This window comes from Ambystoma mexicanum, chromosome 3q (genome assembly GCF_040938575.1).
Source record: "Ambystoma mexicanum isolate Mex_15411 chromosome 3q, UKY_AmexF1_1, whole genome shotgun sequence".
NCBI lineage: Eukaryota > Metazoa > Chordata > Amphibia > Caudata > Ambystomatidae > Ambystoma > Ambystoma mexicanum.
In genome coordinates this window covers 104929535-104953883 of record NC_090926.1, presented here as the reverse complement: position 1 = coordinate 104953883, position 24349 = coordinate 104929535, and positions in this window count along the sequence as shown.

The following is a 24349-nucleotide window of genomic DNA, read 5'->3' as shown; positions in this document are numbered from 1 at the left end:
CACTGCTTTGACCAGTAATAAACGGCCGTTTGTTTGGAATACTGAGGCTCAACAAGCATTTGACACCTTAAAGCAATCCTTTACCACTGCACCAGTGCTTCAACATCCAGATCCGACCAAACCATTTTTTGTGGAGGCAGACGCGTCTGAGGTTGCGGTCGGCGCAGTTCTGTCTCAAATGTGTAGAGACACTGGTTTGCTCCACCCAGTGGCTTATCATTCACGCAAACTTACCCCTTACGAACAGAATTATGTTTCTGAATTGGAGCTCTTGGCCGTAAGGGATGCCTTCATTGTCTGGAGACACCACTTACTGGGGGCAGTCTTACCTGTGCAAGTATACACTGATCACAGAAATCTTCTGGCCTTACAATCCTTACAATGTACCACGGCCCGTCATTCCAGATGGCATGAGTTCTTCTCCATGTATAACTTTACACTCACATATCGTCCTGGACCGTTGAACTCCAAGGCTGATGCCTTGTCAAGACTGCATGGAAACGCGTTGCGTTCCTGGGGGGGTACTATACTCCAGAGTCACCAGGTAGTTTGCGCCTGTACCTTACAACCCTCACTAGTCTCTTCCATCCAGGACTGGGTGGTCTCGCAACCAAGTGAGTTGAAAGAACATAACATGGACATCGTCAACTCTTTGCCTTATGTTCAAGGTCGCCTGTACTTACCCGATTTGGCTACACGGCGCACGGCAATGCAATGGTGCCATGATTCCTTGCTGGCGGCACATCCAGGGAGACGCAAGACCCAGGAATTGTACCGTCGCTGGTGTTGGTGGCCGTCTTTACAACGAGACGTCGCTGTATATGTCTCCGCTTGTTCTATCTGTGCCCAGTGCAAGAGATCTACCATGAAACCTATGGGACTTATGCAACCATTACCGGTCCCTGAACGTCCATGGTCAATGATATCCATGGATTTTATTGTTGAGCTCCCGCCTGTTCAAGGTTTTGATACGGTTTGGGTTATCGTGGACTATTTCACCAAACTTGCTCGTTTTGTCCCTTGCCAAGGTTTGCCTACTGCTCCTGCTCTTGCGGATCTGTTTCTACGACATGTTTTCCGTGATTTCGGTCTCCCTGATATTATCATATCGGATAGAGGGTCTCAATTCAACTCAAGATTCTGGAGGCATCTTACTAGTTCATTGGGCATCGACGACCGCTTTTCCAGTGCTTACCACCCACAAACTGACAGTCAGACAGAAAGGCTCAATGCCACCCGTGAGCAATATTTGCGCTGTCTTACATTGCAATTCCAGGAATCGTGGTTTTCGGTGCTGATCCATGCCGAGTTTGCATATAACAATTCTGTCCATACTTCCACCGGTACCACGCCATTTTTTGCCATGTATGGCCAACATCCCCGGACCCTCCCGCTGGACCTCGTCACGGACATTTCTAACCCGGCCGTACAGGGTTGTCTACGAGATGTTACAACCGTTCGTGAGGCTGTGCTTCGTCAGTTAAAGTTAGCTAAAGAACAAGCTAAACAGTATGCTGACCGGCATAGAGAACCAGCCCCTCAGTATACACCGGGAAACAAAGTGTGGTTGTCCACCAAGAATCTTCGTTTACCAGGTCGCCGATGTCTTTTACCTCGTTTTGTGGGTCCATTTTCTGTGCTTTCATTGGTGAATCCGGTTGCGGTGAAACTGGATCTCCCGTCATCCTGGAAAATTCATCCAGTTTTTCATGTCGCATTGCTCAAACCTTGCCTCTCGCCGCTTGTTGCTCTCCCTCATCCACCACCTGTTATGGTTCAAGGTACAGAGGAGTATGAGGTGCAGGCTATCCTGGATGTCAAGACAATCAGGGGCAAGCAGTTGTTTCTAGTGGACTGGAAGGGTTATGGTCCGGAAGACAGGACCTGGGAACCGGCCTCCAATATCCATGCTCCTGATCTCATGTCTCGATTCTTGGCCTCTCGTGGGGATGATGCTTCATTGGGGGAGGATGCTGTCAGGATTCGTAAATCAGAGAGGCATACTGGCAATCTTTCCTCTCCTACTCGTTTGCTTTCCACACCTGGGGTTCCTTCGCTTTTGTCACAGAGACGCTGCTTCAGAACACGGAAGTTTGCTCAGCCAGTTCGTTCGGTGTATCTGAAGCAGCGCTGGTCTTTGCCATGGAAACGCAGTCACTCTGCGTACCTGAGGTCACGTGTCTTTACACATCCTTAGAACCTCACGTGACTTTTTGTTTTTCCTTCTTATACCCCGCCTCCCCGCTACTCGCTGCTTCTGAAATTGTTATTTCTCTTGCCGCTACGTATCGGACCTTACTCCTGTTGTACTTTGTGTTTTGACCCGGACCGCCTACTGGATTCCTGTTTCTGTGCCCTCTTGTTGTTGTCTCGACCCTCTGAACTGCTTTTTGGAATTGTTACGGATCACGGACGTCTGTTCGAATTTTGCCCGCTTGGTTTTCGACTCCTGGAACACTTTACGGATTTCTCCTTGTTAAGTTTTGGCTGGTGCTACCATCTACGTCCTTCATTCTGCTGCTACTGGAACATTTCTACGAACTTCCTCGTTTCCCCTTGGAACTGGAGACTTATACTAGGCGTCCGCGTGCCGTCGGTTTCAGGTGGACATTGCTGTTTGCTGGATTCTTGTTTAGGCGTCCTCGTGCCGGCGGTGGGTAGGTGGATCACATTGCTTCTGGATCACTCCTGCGTTTCATTGGTTTCTTCAATCTATTTTTGAACTTCCTGGGAAACTCTCATCCGGTAAGACTGTTCCTTTCTTTCTGATTCTATATTTGGTCGCTGGATGGTTCTGGTTACTTACTGGCTATTCTTGTCCCCTTAGAAATCTGACGCCACCTTCCATTCTGAATTACCAGTCAGTCTACTATAGTCTATATTCAGGTACTTGAGGTGGGGTTGTGTGCGCATTGCTATTCAAGTTGTCTTCTGCCACTGACATACGGTTCCTTTACAGGTTGACTGGTTCCCGTGACTTCCTCTCATCTCGTGGTCAATTGACTGGTCAGAGAGTTCCTGCTACATCTCTCTTGGGTTCGTTGACAATCATCTTTTGGTCAATTGACTGGTCAGAGAGTTTCTTCTACATCTCTGTTGGGTACATTGACAAAAAGAATTTGTCCTCTACACGACGAGTTCAACAACTTGAAGTCAGGATTCTGGTTACTTTGTCAAGGAATATCTCCTGACTTAACACCATGGTACACATCAAAGTACCATCACTGGTTGTGCCTTAAAAACATGTCAACATGGCCAAATTCCCCAAGATGGACAAAGGAAACAAGAGGAGGAAAAGGTCTATACAATCACGAGAAGGAGACAAAAATAACAACAATAACATTTTACCAAGACTGAAAAGACAAGGAGAACCCCTGACAGGAAACTACCTGTGGGGAAGATCGGAAACAGCACTCTCCTCCATCCCACCAGAACACAGACTATTTAGCAGGGCAGCAATGTTCTTCTCATCAATAATACACCCAGGACTACAAGCATATGCAAACGCAAAATGGCTTCAGATCACCCGGTGGGAACTGATGATGACAATTAATTTGACTGTAAATGGATTCAACACCATAAAAGAAGAGCTACGAGCGGTGAGAATGGTAACACTACAAAACAGATATGTGCTGGATCTTCTCACGGCCATGGAAGGAGGAGTTTGTGTGAAAATTGGACACTCATGCTTCACATTTTTTCCCCTGCTAACGACGCAGATAATGAGACACTTACTGAAGCGGTATCACAATTGGCCCAGATGCACTCCAAAATGATGGAAGAAAGCAAAGGAGTAAAGAAGGATACCAGTTGGTTTTCGTTCATATGGTCATGGATGCCATCATGGCTGTCAGACGGACTGAAGATTATAGTTGGATGCATAATATTAGCTGCAGCTGTATTGATTGCAATAAGGTTTTGGAAGGCCAGAAAAGCATGCACTACTGACGAAATGATTGAAATGATCGGCATGCACCCCTTGATGCCAACTGATGATGACCAGCACACCGACATGATAATAAAGGAAAGAGAGAGGTTGCGTAAACAGATCCTTAACAACCACTTGGATACGCCATCTGTGAAAGTGGAGAACCCAAGAAACCCGAGGAGCTATGTTGGATGATGAGTATACTGCAAACCAGGCGGCAGCTGTGTTTATATGTACTGGTCGTTTAAAGATCATGTCAACCACTATGAACACTTGGCTGGAATAACTAAAGTATGGAGAGTAAGAGGAGATAAAGAAAAGGATATGTTTGTGGTCGACAAGTCGACCATAGGGGGGACTGAAGTGGGAGAATGGGAAAACAAGCTCCCCCCAATCTCATCAAGACCATGGCCTAGAGGATCACGACCCAGACACCCCCCACGGGACGGGTTTGTCTATCTACCAGATGACAAAATACCCTGGTTCAGGAACATAAGGATTTGCCCACCAGCCTGTCCGACTCAAGCCGGCACCTGCGGCATGGATGAGCTTGACTAAAACAACAGTCCCAAATATCCACATCGTTAGAGATGCCATAACGACATAGCCATACTGCCAAAGAACACACGTGCCACCATGAACACTGGTCACTCACACACCAACCTACACGAAGAACATACACAGTGCTATGACGTAGGTGATGTACACACCCACTGACGTGCATCGTTGTTATTTTTCACATAGGCCTTTTTAATAGTAATGCAGAAACACAAGACGCCTGAAGAGCTCATGCATACGCTTGCTGACGCTTCTCCCGCCACTCGCTCTATGACGACACCATCATGTATACCTAACACTGCTTGTGGCGCCCTGTCAACCCACAACCCCCATACAATGGATTATGTACCGCCACTCATGAACTAGGAGCGAGTAGGCCGCAAGCATGAGCCTCGCCATGAAAATCCTCTTAGAACAAGAGTACAAGTGCTGATCACGCAGAACGAGCCCCAGCAAGAGCTCACAGCCAAGGCCACGATGTTGCAATTCACATGCTACCAGCCAAGCGCCAAGGTTATACCTGAAAAAAAGCCAAGCCCACAGAACCGAAATACAAATCTAATGCTCAGAATTCTGCTCCAGCTACGGTCTCTCCACACATGACCAAACCGATCTGACAAAGTGCCTGGCCCATGAGACAGAAAGTCGCCTGGGTCCCACGTCTGGGACACAGGTTGCAACAACAAAGCGGCAAGATGGACACCTACGGCAATGAGAACGTCCCTCTCACAAGCCTATGAGCAGACCTGTGCATTGCCTGCATAAACACATAGTTGCACATTGTTGCTAATGACAGGTACACCGCGAGCTGGGAACAACGATGGTCCCAGGCTTGGGGGCTTGCGGGAGAACCAATCAGAACACTGGGTGGCTCATCAATGATGCCATTAGTATTAGCCAATCACCAGGGGTCCCCTGTAGCAATTCTGAAGTAACAAATATTAGGGACAGCCCAAGTGTACCACCTGACTCATCCTTAACCACTAATATCCTTCTCCATAGGTACCCTATACTAACCCTACCACTCGGGGAACCAATCCAGAGTGGCGGTAGGTTATTTGCTAACTTTCCCAGGTGACGCATAAAGTGCGTCATACTGCTGTAAAAAGGGCCTGCGAGCCCCATTAAGACTGAGAGTCTCGACCGACGCGTACGGTCTGAGACCCATCCCTGCCGTTGTTATAATAAACAGCAGAACCACCTTGCTCCTTGTGTGTGTCTCATACTCCTTTTGGGGGACACGGGAGGAGTTGGGGCCTCCCAGCCCGGAGGTCCGCGGACGGCTCTGCCGGCCCCAGGATAATCACCCCGACAGGAAGGTACAAACAGAAGCAGCCCTACCTACTGTATGGCCATGTCCCATTAACAAGGCCAGGCAGAGTCAGGCATGGAATTGCAATCACCAACACCTGAAGCCTGTTAACTGGCCAGCAAAGTATAAAAGGCGGGCCAGAAACAGCAATTTGACCGAGCTGGGGATGCAGTGTGGACCAGGAGAGTCAAGAAGCAGGAAGCAGAAGAAGAAGTCTGGAGAGTCCAGAGGAGAGCAAGGTAGCGAAGCACTGGCCCCACATGCATGAGGGGCTGCAGCGTGGCTAGGGAGCCGTGTCTTCTGAGAGCCAGAGAAAGGCTGACTGCAGCCTACTGGCTGTGTTCAGTGAAGTGCTCATTTGCCTGGGCAAGGTAGTGAAGCCTAGGTGTCAGAGGGGCAGTGGAAGAGATCCCACCCAAACGCTGATGGAAGCAGCATCCCAACCAGAGGAGCCCGGCTATTGGTGAGTTTCTAATGTGTAGAGAAACCCGGTGTGCATGTGAAATTAAAACAGTCAAGAAAGAAAATGTGCGAGTGGCATGTGAGGTAAACATTGCAACAAACTGAATCTCCCAAGATCGCTAAAAGGAAAAAATGCTGCCGAGAGGGAGCTAGCAAAGTGGGAGGAAAATCGAATTGTTGAAATAAAGACGAGGAAAAGCATTATGGGACTTGCAGTTTGACTAACAGCAAGATTAGAATTTAAAGCAACACAGAGGTGAAAGAAGGAAAGATTGAAGAGTGCAAGGAAAGCTACAATGTTTTCATTTATTTTTATTTATTTATTAGCATTTATAGCGCGCACAGGAGCCCTTAGGCATCGTGGCACTGTTACAAAGACTTACAAAGAAAGTCTCCAACCCCAGTCAAACCTCAGAGAGTGTTGAGTCTAGATAGACGCCAAGGGTTTTTACGGTGGAGGAAACGGGAATGCTAGTGTTGTCAACAGTGAAGTGGTCATATTTTTTGTTTAGTTTGGTCATGATTTCTTTGGGACCCAGGAGTAAAATCTTTGTTTTGTCCCCGTTGAGGCAGAGGCCATTTATTGCCATTCTGGTTTGTATGGTGGTGTAAATTTGGAGGAGGGCCGCTGCGTCTTGGTCATAGTCACCAGAGAGGGGAGTAGTACCTGTGTGTCGTCAGCATAATTAGTGTATGGTATGCCGAGCAAGTCCAGTAGGTCAAACAGGGGCTTGGTGAAAAGATTGTAGAGGGTGGGGGCAGTGCAAGATCCTTGAGGTACTCCACAGTGTATGGTGTCAGGGGGTGCATTGGCCTGGTCGGAGTAGAATTTATTGGCTCTGCCTTTGAGGAAGGAGGTTATCCATGATGTGGCTTCTTTGGAGAAGTGGGCAGCATTGGAGAGGTGGGAGGTTAGGATGTTGTGATCAACAAGATCAAACGCTGCAGAGAGATCTAAGAGGAGTAGGAGAGCAGATTTGCCCTTTTCTATGATGTTGGTGATTTGGGTTTTAAGATCTTGTAGGGCTGTTTCTGTCCCATGACCTTTCGGGAAGCCTGATTGTCTATTGCCCAAGATGTCATTGGTTTCTAGATAGTGTTGGTTTTGGGAATGGGCGGCTTTGTCAATAATTGTTAGGAGGAGGGTACAGTGGTCATGGGGCGGTAGTTGTTGGGGGAGGTGGGATACAGGGAGGGTTTCTTTAAGAGGGGCGGTCCCACGCTTCTTTGAGGCTTTGTGGTACAGTTCCAAATGCGAAGGAGGCGTTGATGAATGCTGTAATGATGGGGGTAAGAGTGTCAGCGCACTCTTTGATGTCGGTGGGGGGCAAATGTCTCTTTTGCAAGTGGAGGGTTTGGTGTATTGGAGGAGATCAAGGACTTCCCTTCTGTAATGTCTCTGAAGGAGAAGCATGGAGTGTCAGGATGAGGAGGGAGTGGAGTGAGCGGGGGTGAGTGTCCCTGGTTGGGTAAGGCTTTGCATTGAGAGTGGATTTTTCCTTGAAGGAGCTTGATTTTGTTGAGGAGGGCTGCTTGAATGTTGGAACAAGGCTCCATCTTGCAATATTTCGTCTGTTTTGGTGGGAGGGGAGATAAGATCTTTGAAGATTTTGAATATTTCCTTGGTTTTGGAGTTGGCATTTGTTGTTCTGAGATTGAAGGATTCGGATTTGGCATTGTAGATAGCTTTTTTGTAAGTAGAGGCGCTAGCTTTTAATTCCGCTAGGGTGAGAGGAGAGGGTGAAGGTTGCCATTTAGCTAGGGCTAGGCGTTTTTGGTTGCGTAAGAGTGCTAATTAATCTGTAAACCAGGAATTAGCGTGCATGGACTTCTTTTCTTTCTTGTCCTCTAACGGAGCTATGGTGTCAATAGCATTGGTAAGGGTGTGGGAGTAGATGTTGGCGAGTACAGTGGGGTTGTTGGTGTAGGGAGACTTGAATTCGAGAATGTCTAGAAAGGGGAGGAGGTTATCCTTGTTGAGTTTCTTAGAACTTCTGACTTTGGCTGGAGGGGCGTACGAGAGTGCTTTGGTGGACGGCTTAGTTGGGATAGTAAATTGTAAGCAACGGTGGTCCGTCCATGGGAGGGCTGAATTATCGGGTATGGTAATTAAGCAATTGTGGTCAGTGATCCAATCAATGGAGCGACTGTTGCAGTGCATTTGTTTTGAGATTCTGTGGTAGAATTCTAGATCAGTGAGATCTTTAGTGAGTGAGGCGGCTGATTTGTCCTTAGGGTCATGAAGGCCTAGGTGGAGGTCTCCTAGTAGAAGGGTTTTGGTGGAGCTTTTTAGGTTGTTACCAAGAATTTGTAGTAAGTTCTTTTGGAAGTCAGGGGATGTGCCAGGTGGACGGTATGTGACAATGACGTTTATTGTGCATTTAGGGGAGAGCGTGAGCTTAGCATAAATAAGATCTGCGTTATTTTCCCATTGTTGATTGCATAGTCTGATGGAGAGGGTTTCTTTAGCAATGAGGGCTACACTTTCATCTTTGGAAGTCGTGCGGTCCTGTCTCAGAATGCTGTAGCCTACTGGTAATGTGAGAGAGATAGCTGGATAGCTGGACCCGAGGCTTCATGTAGCCAAGTTTCCGTGACTGATAGCTGGTCGAGGTCAAGGGAGCTGATGAGGTCATTAATTTCTAGGGTGTGCACTGGGAGGGAGCAAGCGTTAATGAGGCACATTTAAGGGTGGAGGTGCGTGTAAGATTGCTGATAGTGGAGTTATGTGAATTGCTGTCTGGAGAAGGCTTGAGGTCAGTGGTGGAGGGCAGGGGGTTCTGAGCTGAGAGAAGAGATGAACGGGCTGATGAACTGGAGTGCTTGGGATGGTGAGGGCTGGTGTGATGGGGGTGTGAGAACTAAGTCTGGAGTTTCTGAGGAGTGTGGTGAAGGGATTGTGTGTGTGCGTGCTGGGCTCAGAGCGGACCCTAAGCCTAGAGTGTCTTGTTGTGAGGGAGAGGTGATCAGTGGATTTGGCTGAGAAGTAGTTGCGGCGTGAGGCTGGCATGGACGATGTCCATTGATGTGGCTGAGGATTTAGGGAAGTGATGTGTGAGTGAGTGGGGGGCACAGTGCATAGTGTACTGCCCACTCTGTGCCCCACCTCGCTCTACCCTCGCAAATGCATCACACATTGACACGCAATCCAGCAATCCAGTGAACCAAAGTGTGGTTAGGATGAGAGTTAGTGCGGTGAGGAGAAGTGGTACTAGTGTTTGGTGTTTGGTGTGGGCAGGGGAGAGCTGGATTGCGTGTCAATGTGTGATGCATTTGCGAGGGTAGAGCGATCAATAGCGGTGTTTGCAATTAGTGGACAGGTCGGCAGGTGAGGCTTAAGAAGTTGATTCAATATATATGGCGTGGCACTAGTAGTGAGTAGTGCTGGGTACAGACAAATGTAGATTGGGTGGGGCACAGAGTGGGCAGTACAGAAAATGGCCAATACGGTAGTAGTTGTCCAGTTGGAAGTTCAGAATGAAGACACAACTCAGTTGAATCACTGTATGCGGCGCTCAGGAGTGAAGCAGTGTGAGTAACTGATATTAAAACTAGCAGTGCATGAATAAATGTGCATAATGCTAACAGTAGAGTATCACTAGCAGTATGTTAGACACAGATACTTGTGCATAATGCACGCAAGAAGATTTTACTAGCAACAGGTGAAGTAATAAATATACATAGGCAGTGTAATGACAGTAGAAGGAAATCAGGCAGTAGCGCTGCAGTGACTTTTGATGGTTCACAGCCTCATCAGGCAAGGAGGAGGTTACACCTGGGACAGACGTTATTTTGCTTTTTACAGCAATGGCAAGTGAAGTGAGGGGGTTGCGAGGACTGTACAGATTAAGCGACAACAAAGCATATAGATTGGACATGGTAGATAAATACATTTTGTGGCAGGGGAATCATGGTGTTGGTGCAGACATGGGGGGGGTGAACAGAGTACAATTGTCAGTAGCAGACAGTTATTTTGAAATGGGCAGAGTCTCACCAGAAGTAGTAAGGAGGTCGGAACTGGCGAGGTGGGAGTACTGAAGGTGAGCAGGTTGAGGTGTTGAGGAGCATAGGGACATGGAGCAGCTCGCAGCGTGGCATGCTCAGTCAGGATGTGGACTTCTTTCCTTTGCCTTACTTCATTGGCCGGCAACGCCTGCCGGTGATTGGATGGCCGGTGTAAATATTGGCGAGCAGCCAATCCGCTGTGATGAGGGACTGGTGCACTGCAAGACACAGTCAGGCAGCAGTAGGTATCAGGGAAGTGGCCATTTTAAGGCAGGATGCCTCGTGGGGTTTTCTGAAGCAGATTAACAATGAATTAGCAAGATATGCTATTCATTTCTGGACGAGCGCTTCCGCATGTTGATCCGTGGGGAATTTGTGGCACACATAAGCTGCGCAGAGCGCGGATCAGTGGGGCACTGAGGGGCTACAGGACCATTTCAAATGATGCCTTGAGTTTACCTCTGACACTTCCTAGATGGGTGTGCTGCTCCTGCAGCACACAGCGACGACGCTGAGGAGCTCCTGCTCCAGTGTGGAAGAGGCTGTGTGTCATACGCATGGCTACGCATTGAAGGATAAAGTTATTGAACTAAAAGCTTGGATATATTTACACGGCGAGGGAGCAATGAGAAACAAAGTAATGGAGCAGTGCCGTGTGAGAAAGCACATTGTTAAACGCTTCTTGAAAGATAAAATAACAATGAATAATGAAAGGGAAATGTGTTGAAAACCATTGAAGGAAAGTGCACAAAGGGGAGATAGCATGCAGAGATACCGAAAAGCTATTGTGAAAATTTACTATATGTTTTTGTGAAATAAGGAACAAAGTGCAAGAGGCATGGACATTTAGAAACCAATCCTATTGTCAGAGTGGTCACTCGTAGGGGTGAGAATACTGTGGGCTTGCGAAAGGCTCTGGCAAGGCCATGATAATAAGGAGCGTGCTGTTGGAGCAGTCACGCATGGGGATGATAATACTATGTGGTTGCGAAGGTCTCTGACAGGTGAACATTGTAAAAGAGAAGTACAAAGGTTTGGGAAGGGTGTTCTCCCCGAGCTCTTTGAATCAGAGGTGTTTAGCTGGAAAATGTTTAAGCCATTGTTTAAGTGTTTAAGTGTTTGAAGACAGGCAAAAGCGGCCCGAGAAAGTAACTAAGAAGGAACTTTGTGAATACCTGTTTATTTGACAATTGTAAAGCTAGTTGAGGGAAGCCTGAAAAAATCCATTGAAGAGAATTGTGATGTATATTGAACTGACATTGAAATAGACGAGGGAAACCCAACAGATTTATGGGACATCTTTGAAATGTGCATACTACCCACATTGAAGGAACTTTGTAAGAACCCCATTGAACTGAACTTGAGGAAGGGAGTGGTGAGCCACTTTCCCTTCCATTCTGACAGTCTTTTAATACACTCTTCATTTTATCATATTTTCCTTTCACTTAGTTATTGTGAAATGTGAGGGCAAGTATAAATTTCCGGCACAGACTTATTCTTTTGTTTGACTGACTGACTTGGACCATTTTATTTTACTTTGATAGTCGAGAGTACTCTCATTATAAAATTAGGGCCATTAAGGAAGTCTCCAACCCCAGTCAAACCTAACAAAGGTGTTGAAACTTGTACCTTTTGTGTCTGTGTCCTTACTTGTGATACCATGCATGCCTCACACCTTCCACAATTCTAGTCTTAGTAAAGCAAATACCAGTCCGCTAAATTTAGTGACATCACTTTCTACTGTAGAGCTAAGTGACCAGATTGAAGGGAATCACAGCATGGGTCTATTAACATTAAATAAGATCTTAGCAGTTACATGCGTTAAGGGCAGCTTGTTGATACATTAGGCCTGCTATTCCCAAGCACTACACAGCAAACAGAGGCCAACTTGACTAAGATCGGATCAGTATACAAGTCTTATCAAAAAGATAGCTCCGTGGGCTAACTGGTGTGCTGCAGAGAGAAACTCGAAAAGGCAGATTACTGGAAGCATCACAGCACCCAACTAGGTTTTGGTAGTAAATGACAGAACTTTCACAGAATTGGGCCTTCAATTGTAAGATAGTGTTTGACGACTAATTATAATCAAGCATGGTCTGTCAGTCATGGATTATCAGTGTGACTGACATCTGTGATTGAACATTACTGGGGGAATAAGGTAAGGCATCAGCACCAGGGACGTCATTTGACCAAAATGCCATGGGTAGCAGAAGTGAAATCACACAACTCTTGACCTATGATGACATCACAGAAAGTGATGTCATTTGACTACACCCTAAAGTGACATCACGGGAATCAATGGAAAACAACCTTTCACCCCTTGACAAAACAGGAAATGGCATCAGATAGCATTGTTCCTAAGTAAACTACGAAAAATATGGTTACGATATCACTGTAATGTAATATACATTACATACAAGAATGAATCAACATATGTATCGTTAATATCGTCTGTATAGTCCCATATTACTGTGCATGAAAGTAGACCTCCAAGGCCAAATGATAATGTGTTATTATATTGCACTTACGCTTAAGCGCTTTATATACAGAAAATATACATACAATGTCATCCAGCCTCATTTATCAACTTCAGAAGTATGAAAGGCTGAGTTGGCCCTGCTGGGATTCGAACCTGTAACCTGCAGATTGCACACACATCTCAGCAGTGAGCGTTCAACCCACTGAGCTATATTACCTGGCTATAGCTATCCTACAAGCTATAGTAAAATGAGAAATTACATGAACTTTTTCAAAGTCAGAAAGCAAATTAAACACTGTAGTGGATACCATTAAACTGGTAACTGAGATTTAAAAGCAGGCCAGTTCATCTGCAATTCTGGAGCAAAGTTGGCCAGATGTCAAGGCTGCGTGGATCTACTTTTCAGGCTTCAGAGGTTGGCAAAATACATACCATTGGGAGGGTTTATAACTTTGTATTAAAAAATTTAGAGTAGCGCAGTGAAAGCAGCACACTCACACAACATCCCATACTCCGGGCACTCGTTACCTCATACATGCAACCAAACATCCTGAACAGCATGCCAGGGAGATATGAAAGATAGACACATTACAACAAAGCATTCACTTTGGCACAATTAAATCAAGTGCCACTTTATGTGCTATCGTCAAGCATTTCTACACTGTACACAAGATTTTAGGCACAAGGATTTTGTCAAGTGACCGATGACACTGAGATGGAAGGTCTTGTGATGATCGTAATAGAGACAACTGCATAAAAAAATATGTTATAACTGCAACTTGCGAAAAGCAAAATACAAAGTTCAAATTGGATGTTTATTTTACTCTAAATGTGTTTTGGAATTTATTTCTCTGCATTGTGAATATGAGGTGTTTAAAAGAATAGTGTGCTCAAAAATATTATTGTTCCGAGCTTTCGGGCATGTGTTTTTAAGCATACGTTGATCGATCGTACAAACATTTCCTATGTACCTTATCGTAGTTTTCCTCACTTTTACACATGCGAAATCAGGCAGCAGGGCGCGGCCATCTTGTGCTAATCTTATCCGTTGCCGCATCGCCCTAAGGTGAGCTGCCCTGGCGGCACTAATTCATATCCCCCGCCCCTGAGACTGACATCACCATTCCTAGCGTATTCTCCACCTATCTCCATGACATTACTGGGGAGCATAGTCAAACGCGCCCAGTCATCACCTGTGTGTTGACATCGGTTGACGCAGAACCCGGAATATCAACACACATCCTCTCACAACAAAGCACGTCTCAATTTTGAATACAAAACATTATTTTTAAAGGAAACCGCAATACTCTTCAACTACATTGATCATTTCTTTCTTTGTTCTCGATCCACAAATGTTTATTGTTAGTCACACAGTGTTCCTTTTGGGTATAAGAAGCGCATTGGACGCACCATGAATTGCAAGGATTTGGCATCAGTTTGGTGCTAGGCCACCATAAACGATGTCAGGTTGCTCCTTATCGCTAACACCGCGAAAGGGCATATCGGCCCGGGGCGATCGTCCCAAAACAGCATCCCAAAACAGCGTCATTGTGATCCAGCCATTTAAGTGTATCTGCACCTGCCGGCTAAAGAAGCCATCAATTGGTATGTGGAATCGATGACATTCACAGAAAGGCAGGATGTAGCTGTGTAGAAAACATAACAGAAATGTGTCTCAGTGGCCGTTCTTTATTCTAAAACTACCTAATAGGCGCTCAAAGTTGCTGTTGACTCCGGGAAAGAAATGGATGCAGAATCTTGCTCCTTCATTTTCAGTGCATTGTCACAAAGGGATAAAGGGAAAATTAGATTTGCATTAGATATGTGGGAAGATCCACCTCTCAAGAATATGAACTTCAACAAGTCTATAAGGCTCACCATTGTTATACTGGACATGTCAGTGATGTCGTCACTACCGATAGTCTGTGCTTCAGTGAATACGCTTACTTGCAAAAAATTGACATGTGAAGCAACCGCTTACGAAAAGATGGTGATTTTTTCAAAGGGCACTATAGTATAGTTTTCTGTGTTCCTAAATAATGTTCTATGATGCTCCTAAAACCAGGGACAGATGTCTAGCAAAATGGGGTATAGTTATGAAGCAATACAATCTGGTAAATTTGCAACGTTTAGTAAGGAACATTTACACCAAAAGCACCAATCCGTCCATGTAGTTACCTGTTCAGTACCCCAAGGCCAACAGCTAAATCATGAACCGTAAATCGCCTGAGGCAGTGTGTGCATGAATAGAGTTGGAACTGCATTTGGAAGCAATTCACGAGACGTTCTGAGTCGATGCTTCTTTGTGTACCGTGATTGGTCGTACATATTCGTGGTAAAGTGCAGGCTGCAGATGCAGAATCGATCACCCCTCAAGTCCCCTAAGACATACAGAGCTCTCTGTTCAAGCTCTTCCAGCGCAAATCCACAATATCTGACCCATTCTCTTATTAGATCTATATTCCTTGGGAGTATATGCATTATTGTGCCTTTACGTTTGGTATGGGTCTTAGAACGGCAGCCATAAACCATACAAGCAGGCATTGGCGAATAATCTGTAAAAAAAAAAAAAAGTCCACATCATAAAAAAATATTTTGCATGAATGCGTGAGAAAGAGTGAATTATATCATACATTTTTCTGTGCAAGGTTTCTTTTGGTCACAGAAGCAAAACCTGTGTTGCATAGCTGACTGTATTCTAGGACAACTTTCATACACAATTGATTGATGTGACTCAAATCATAACGTGTTGATCGTCCCTTGAATGTACTATCATGCATCAAAAGGAAACATGGTTATAGACACGGTCCATGAAGGATGCAATTCTATCCCAATTGACATTAATGACAATTGCTATATATCGCGAACAGAACAAATCAAACAGAAGTCAATGGTAATGGAAATGAGATGAGTGAACATTACACCACTGGGTACATTCGTTCAAAATAGATAGAAATTTAGCGATCAAGAAGAGATGATTAGGTGACCTGCCCTTACCTTGACCAACAAACTGTTAGATTCAGCAAGCATTGTAGTTAGTAGCAGGAGAACAGGTAGCGCGATCACAAGTTGACTTCCAGTGCTCACAGATGTTCTCACGATAAATATCAAGGGTTTATAAAGAATTAGAAAAGTGGGTGTGTATTTGAATGAGTGACGTGCATATGGCGTGGTCTTATGTGGATAGCAAGGTCGCGGCCTGCTTCAGGGGAGCCTTCCTGGAGACTCAGTGTCTGGGGAGGCCATGTGAACAATGGTCCCTGCCCGGAAGATACCTTTGAAGTGCACATGGTGTTTGGCACCTTGGCCGTTCCCATCCTTGGCAGCGGACATCCACAGGTGCAAACTGCCATTGATAATGGAGGGCAGATGGATGGGCATGAGGCATGCAGACAAGGCCTGGAAAACCGCTGAAGGGAGAGACACATTTATATGGATTGCAGGGACATGGCCTGCTTCAGGGGAGACTTCATGGAGGCACTGGGTCTGGCTAGGACATATGTACAATGGCCCCTGCGCGGAAGATACCTTTGAAGTGTACATGGTGTTTGGCACCTCCGGCATTCCCACCCTAAGAGCCCCCTTGGGAGGGCACAGACACAGGTGCAAACTGCCATTTATAGATTTGGGGGTCGATGGTTGGGGGTCGATGGACGGCCAAGAGGCATGCAGGAAAGAGCAGGAATACTGCTGAATCTTCATTCAGCACTTGTCTCCACACACTTATGTGTATTGCAGGGTGCACGGTCTGCTTCAGGGGAGCTTCCCTGGAGACACTGGGTCTGGGGAAGCCATGTGAACAATGGCCCCTGCGCGTAAAATACATTTGAAGTGTACATGCTGTCTGGCACCACGGCCGTGCCCACCCAGTCAGCCTTGCCTGGACAAGTGAGCGTGTCCTTGATTCACTGAAAAATTGAAACAACCATTCATAAAAGTTCTGTTGTATTTTATTTTGTTGCTGATGTTGATGGCACAAATGTACTACACATTGTGTACTTCGGGTTGCAGCACAGTGTGGGAAATTCCCCTGTACTGACCGCTGTCACTGGGGAATGTGTCTCTAATGGCACCAACAACACAGGCGGGTATTACTCATAGAACACAGTGTCCAACCCTCCCATGAAGCCACCATGTAAACGCACGATAGGCCACCAGCCACTACCACCGGTGGAAGAGAAAGATACAAACTGTATTTAAACGAACAAGATAAGTGTACCAAACCTTAGTTGAAAATGAAATCTTGTATCCTATGGCATTGGTGCCAGTACAAATGTTACTTCACGGATCAATGAACTTGGGCTTTAAAGTGCAGATACATTACAAAAGTGAACAATTATGCATTCCATTACATTTAGGACACAAAGAAATATTGTTTCTTGGTTGTACGCGAAAGACACACAAGATGACCAATATGATTTCCACAAATCGTGAGTGGTGTATAGAATTGGAAGACTACATTCTTTTGGCAGTGATAGATCAAAGTTACAACAATATAGGAGACAAACATGAAATGTTAGTGGCCTAAGTGACATCACATCTAGAGTACACTTACTCATTACTTGGATTGCGAGGGCTAACTGTTGTGCGAAGTTCGTGCCTAAGCACCATCATAATCCTCAACACGGACCGTGTGAGGCAGATGCCCTGAAGTCATGCAGCTCGGAAATGCATTGCGGCCGTGTCTCGTCTTCCGATATGTAGGACAAGCATCCAGAGTTTTCTCGGCCGCAGAAATTCTCCTCCTCGGTTGGCTTTACTCGCACCAATTGCAGGCATACCAGGTGGAGACGTTGTCCATGCGACTAGGCTCAGTCTCTTGATCTGGTGATTCGTCCTCCAAACTGTCGTCCGAACCCCCATCATTTACGCATCTTTCTCTTTCGAGTAATTCCACCTCGCAATACTCCGGCTCGTACTGGTAGGGCTGTATTGTTGCCATTATATGACAAAATTAAAATAGATAGTAATGATAGTACTAGTATCTGTTTGCACGTGCTACGAGCAACAAAGATAGCTGAACTGAGCCGAAATGACCCACAGGATACACAAAAATAGACAGTGAAACGATTGAAAAAGCACATCTGATGTTGTCTGATGAGAAGCGGTCTGTTTATACTTATTGAGGAAAGAAGCGTCCTGCGATTTCCATGGAGACATGTCATTAGCTGGAACACTGAGAATGTCGACACTAGAGGGCGAGGGATATGATTTAGTGCCGCCAGAGCAGTTCACCTTAGGGCGTTTAGGCAACAGATAAGATTAGCACAAGATGGCCGCGGCCTGCTGCCTGATTTCGCATGTGTAAAAGTGAGGAAAACTATGGTAAGGTACATAGGAAATGTTTGTACGATCGATCAACATATGCTTAAAAACACATGCCCGAACGCTCGGGACAATAATGTTTTGAGCGCCCTATTCCTTTAAGAAAAGACTAGATCAACGACTCACCCCTGAAGTGTGCCTGAAATAAACCTTTAATGAGTCAAGCAATTATTGCATAGAATTCCAGAACGACAAACTATTTGTTATTCCTATTCTTTATTATACAAGGTCACTGCTGGGTTCTTTTAAGAGGCCTGAACAAGAAAACTAGCCATTCCAGAAACAAAGAGCCGTCTGGCGCTGTCCACAGCCCAGCAGCTGCCATTTTAAAAAAATTAATATATATATATATTTTTAGGGGTTGCAAGGGAGACCACAGGGGTAGCAAGAGAGACCACAGGGGTCACAGCTGTGACCCCTGGCGACCACCAAATGATATCCCTGATCACCACAAGTTGCATGCCCACATGCTTATCACAGAGACTTAGTAGAAGCGAAACATTGAATATAGCAAATGCTAATGGAAGTAGGTGAAGCTTGGTTGTTCCATGTGCACTGGCGATGACTAAGATCCCCCCTGATGGATGCATCAGAAAAGGACTGCAAACCTACCATCACTTTACTTTATTAATTTTATTGTATAAAATCCATTAACACAGCGAGAGTGCCTCGTCTTACAGTGGATATGCTAACTGTATCCTATTACAGGGTTTGCCAAGGACCAAGAAGTACGCCAATACCTGAGTTCACAAGCTTTTTTTAAGGAAACAATTTGAAAGGGCAATGGGGGGTGGGGAGCGCAGGGAAACTATACAAATTGGGACCTTCCAAACCAGTGTCAGTATGATCTGTCTCCTTGGCTTAAGCGGGTCTCTTGGTCCTGAGAGATGCCCTAGAGCACTTTCCTGGTCCCACCAAGCTCTAGGGCCTTTCTGGCCTCTTGAAAGTCCTTGTAATTCAGTGGGGGCCGGGAGGGTTGCATCCCACCTTTTCCATTTCTCTGGCCATTGTGCACTTTAGGTCTTCCCAAAACTCTCTTCAGATGACTCTCTAGTTGGTGGCTTTTTTTAGTCCCATACCACAAGCTCGCTTTGATGTATAGTCTTTGCTAAGAGTGACCAGCATGCAGATCTGGAGAGTCATCTCTTGAGGTCTGTCTTAGATGGGGGCCCTCCTGCTTCTTCTCTCCTCACCTATTGGATCTTCACATAACCTCCCTAGTTCCTTCTCTGACTATATTGTCCTGCCTAGGCCTGAACTGGCCAAACAAAACATTCCAGACCTGTCTGCCAAGCAGACTCTTCTCCACTTTCTCCACAGTCCCACCTTCACTTCCTGATGTTCCCACCACCTCTTCTATCTACTGTCATCACTTCCTGATGTTATTACCTCCAAACTGCCACCTACTCTTAGCACTATAACTTCCAACCTTCCACATTCTTCACTTCATGTTACTGCTTCGATCACCTCTGTCACCTAATGTTTTTTCCACCTGCACTTCCTCTGTGCCACTTCCGGCACCTGCAATTATCACCTCCTTTGTACTACTTTTGGCTGCCTGATGTTATAACTTTCCCACATCCTCTTTGTCTTACCACCTTCTTTTGGCTATTGCTCTCTCTTCCTGATGTTACATCCTCCTCCTGCACCCTTGAGCTTCCCACCTCCTCCCAACTAAGTCATAATCCCACATTTTGAAGCCTGAACACAAAAAAGACGGATTTATTTTGACAATTTTTGTGTAGGTTTTGAAATGTGGTATTATTACATAGAACATCCCTCCTTCCCCACCCCAACCCTCTCCTGCTCATTCTGTCATTAATCAGCAGGGCTTAACCCCCCAAACCCCTTATTTCCCCACCCACCCCCCTTCCCACTTCTAAACACACATTCTCCCCACACATACGCAAACAAAAAAAACACACACACACACACATACAGTTTCAAACTTACCTGTCACTCACATGACGAGTCTGCTGGGGCACACAGAGCCTCTCAGCCACTACGTGCACTTGTTTGCTGCAGGGGATTTGAAAAAAGAAAAAGGTCTTTTGACCTAGGATTGTTTCCACTTCTCCCAGGTTTCACACTCTCGTACTGATGCTACCACCTCCTTCTGCAACAGTGATCTCTTCCTTCACTTTTTTTAGTTTTCACCACCTCCTTGTGCTCTCTACTGCTGACAATGTTGGGAGGCATATCGTTACGTCATTCATAGCTACTGCTTCTCCGCCTAGCCCAATGCTGTATAGGTGAGAAGCATTACTCACTAAGGCAGGCACAACAGGAGATGGACACGATCTAAACTAAAGATGGCAAGAATAAACAAACCGACAATGACCTAACACATGTGCATGCATTAGACACAACAAATGTGCACTCAACATGAAGAACAAAAACACTAGGTAATATATTCATTTATACATGAAGAATATTAACATGGCAGCCATAACACGTGAAGAGTACTAACATAAGCAATGTATAAACTGAACAATACGCAAATATAAGTCACTAACATAGAAACGCAAGAGTAATGTGCAGCCATCTTTTCTAAAATGTTGGCTGAAACATGCTTATAAGTAAATAAATGGCCTCAAGATTTCATGAGAATTCAAAATGCAGAAATATCAAAATACAGATCCGTGCAAAGCCCAGGCAGTAGTTGGCAAACAAGCCAAGGTTACCATGAAAAAGGGAGAACAGGCACATTGCAGTGGAAGCATGACATAAGAATTCCCAAGACTCAAGCCATATATTCTTAGATGAATTAAACAAACTATCAGCCTTTGTAAGCCCGGTACAGGACAATTATAAGCCCGATGCCTATATGGGGAATAGCTCAAGAGTGTCCCCATTGGAAACCATAACATTCACATTAATATTAGCTAAAATCCCAATAAATGCATGGTGAAATAATTCCAAATGCGGTCTCATCACATGTGACCCATAATTAAAGAACACTGTCCGTTTATTAGTAACAAAGACAGATCGGACACCTGGCTCACTCCTCACGCATTTTCCCAGACACGAGATGCCACACAAGGTTAAATAAAATGAAATGTCCCTGGCTCGTGGACTAGGAATAGGGGTTTCGCATTTTCTTTAATTGAAGGGAAAGCAGTCCATGGGCCTCTACTCCACTATTCCTGTCCGGCTCATTTCTTGACAACATGCCAGTTGCCCAAGGTTAGTCAGTAGAAAGCCAACCAATCAAATCCCCCAATGTTAGGCGACCCAGTACGTATTATGCCAACCAATAGTCTATTGTAGAGACAATGTCTTTCACTAATATCAATGTAGAGGTGGTCTCAGGAGGAGTCATCGGATTGTTGTTAAACAACAAGATGTTTAACTCCTGTAGAATGTATATGTAGTTGAGCTTATGGCCCTTTAAGCGTGCATCTATATTGGATGGGATTACACCAGAGTAATTCTGAGTCCAAATAACCGGACAAACTCAAGAAGATGGTGTAGAGGAGGTCCCAAATATAGCCTGCATTCCAGCCGCCCATTCTGAAGTACCAGGAACGTTCACACCGAGATATTTGACGTATGATGAGCAAATAAACCAGCAGAGAGCCGCATTAAGGCTCTGCCCAGTACCTAACAGAAGAGCAATACCTATTGAAGTGCCAATAACCAGACAACCATAGACAGTAAGGTATCGATTAAGAAAACCCTACCAGCAAATGACACGAAGTGAAGATTGCTTAAACACTGTCCCAGAAGAAACTCAACAGGCCTTAATTGAAGATGAATGGTGACGTCACAAAGGCCCGGACAGACTCACGGATGAAAGAAACGACAATCAAAAGATGACACACAGAGATAAAACGTCATGAGTAAGGACATCATGAACTTAGAAGGAGAGACAATGTTGAAATATAAAGAAACTTAAGCCGTAAGCAGGATGAAGCTATTCAACCAGCTAACGCCTGTACATATGCTTGTAACCGCAATAAGCTAAGAAAACAGTGCAGCTTGCTATGCTTAGTAGAAATATAGATCAGCAAGCCCCACCTATATATATATATATCTACCTCAACGAAGCACACTATATAAGTGCGAGTCCACTTTACACAAAAGCAGAATGAACTCAGGTTACTAGAGGTCAAACCGGACAGGATTCGTACACCAGCTAAAAGCGAAAAGAGACGGCGTAATCGAAACTCAGCAAAGCAGCTTGTGCCTGGGAAGTCGAGGTCAGACCAAGAGACAGTAGCTCTGGAGAATCTAAACTTAAGAACAGAGCACCCTGCCCCGTGAAGGTCGAGATAAGGAGGCCCAGGCAGGTAGCAAGCCGAACAAGAATTAAATGTACAAATAGAAGGCAGATTCACGGTGTGCCAGCATGTGACCAGCCAAGCGAGAAGAGGCACCTACGCCTGGCTGTCTCCCAACCAGAAGATACCATAACCTTTCCTGAAAAGAAGCTACAGTTTCGAGGCCGACCACAGCCAACTAATTGACACATACCACTAAAGTACTGATTGAGGGAAGGGAGGCAGGATGAATCTTGGGGGATCCTGCATCTGGTTGACCATTCTGCGTGCTGCTAATTAAAGTGGAGATTTATGCATGGGGCTAAAGCCAACCCAATCATAGTGGACCAAATAATCTTGGGGTCCTATAGATAGTAGAACCACTGGGACATCGCACTTTTAGTGATGTCCACCGTAGTCATTTTTGAAGGAAGGTCTTAGACGCCCACCTAATGATGTTTATCCAATCCTCACACTCTGTTACCATATTGTCATGATTCCTGCCCCTAATGTCCCAGGCCCTCCAAGATGTCAGGCTGGAGCCAGGCCACGATCACCTACATGGCCCTCAAGGGCCTCTCCATCCCTCCAAAGACCCACTTGGAGTCAGACTTGGCGCTTGTGGCACCAGACTCACTCACTCCCATAGGATAATATTGGGGATTGGACTTGTAGTGCATTGCTGGGGACAAGATGGATGCCCCCACATATTTCGGGTTCCCAGAAATGAATGTGCAGTCTAGTCTTTTGGGTGTGGTTCAGCCCAGAGACACCTGGGATATCCAGAGACTGTTTAAGCCACACCCAGGCTGAGAAACATGCTTTGCGTTTTCTGCACCTGCAGCGTGACACTCACCGTGTTCGGATCGGTCTCCAGTAGGCCTGCATCTTTCTTCTGCGCTCAGCTCCTGCAAGAACACCATTAGGAACAGCCTTACCTTTCGGCGCTTCTGCCCATCATTCATCTATCCTTCCATTCTGTGGGCATCTTCGGCGGTGTCATTCCCATCCCAGCACGCCGCTTCCTAAGGAAAAGGGAAAAGAACAGAAAAAAGGCATTAGTAAGCATTCTGCAAATCTTCGCTTATTTTTAAATACTGTACGAGCTTCAAACGCTTATCTGAATCCCAGCCGCTCTGGGGGAACTAGGTCTCTGGAACTTCTCATCCATCTGCAATATGGAAAAGACACTCGAGGTAAGCGTGGAAACATCTAGAGGCGCTGCATACCGCGCTTACCCACCGCATTTGTTCTTCATAACCGGCATCCACGCTGAAAACGTCGCGGCACCTAAAAGACACAGAAAAAGAACTCAGTTCAATACAAATACGAAAGGGGTGCATCGCGCTCTCACTCACCTTCAGCGCTACTCATCTCAGCAGCACGCCGCCATCCCCAGACGCTGGCCATCATCTAAGGAAGGAAAGGAACGAAGTTAGAGAACTGTTCAAAAGACTCATTATAATTACCTGTCGGACTCTTGCCAGTGAAGTAACTAGGCAGCAACAAGCCCGCATCAATCAACGCGCCCCTGCGTTGAAAGCAGGACAGAGAGCACACTATCCAAGAAAACAAGGTGAACTGTGGATCAAAGGAAAGGGTTGGACCCTGGGGAAGAAGGGGTTCAAGCACACAGAGACAATAGGGAGTTACACTCTACCAATCCTGTGTTTCAGGCCCAGTCTCCAGTCAAATAGCCTCCAGGGAAGGGTTTGAGGTCGTAGGAGGTAAGAACAGGCTGAGTGACATCCCCGTGGATACCAGGTGAGCGTTACAGAACGCAAAGCTTCACATCAATATCCACCTGGGCATCATGGAAATGTCAGGAACCGACCAGTTAGCCCACATGTTGGGGCAGCTACGTTCAGAAGTACATGCAGCCAGGCAGGAGACCAACACCCTGAGGAGAGAGCTGATAGTAGCCAAAGAACACACTGATGATTTAAGCCAGCAACTTCTCCAGTCACAAGCAGGGCATGCACCATTTCCGGGAAGCGTGCCCTCGATGCCAGCGCCAT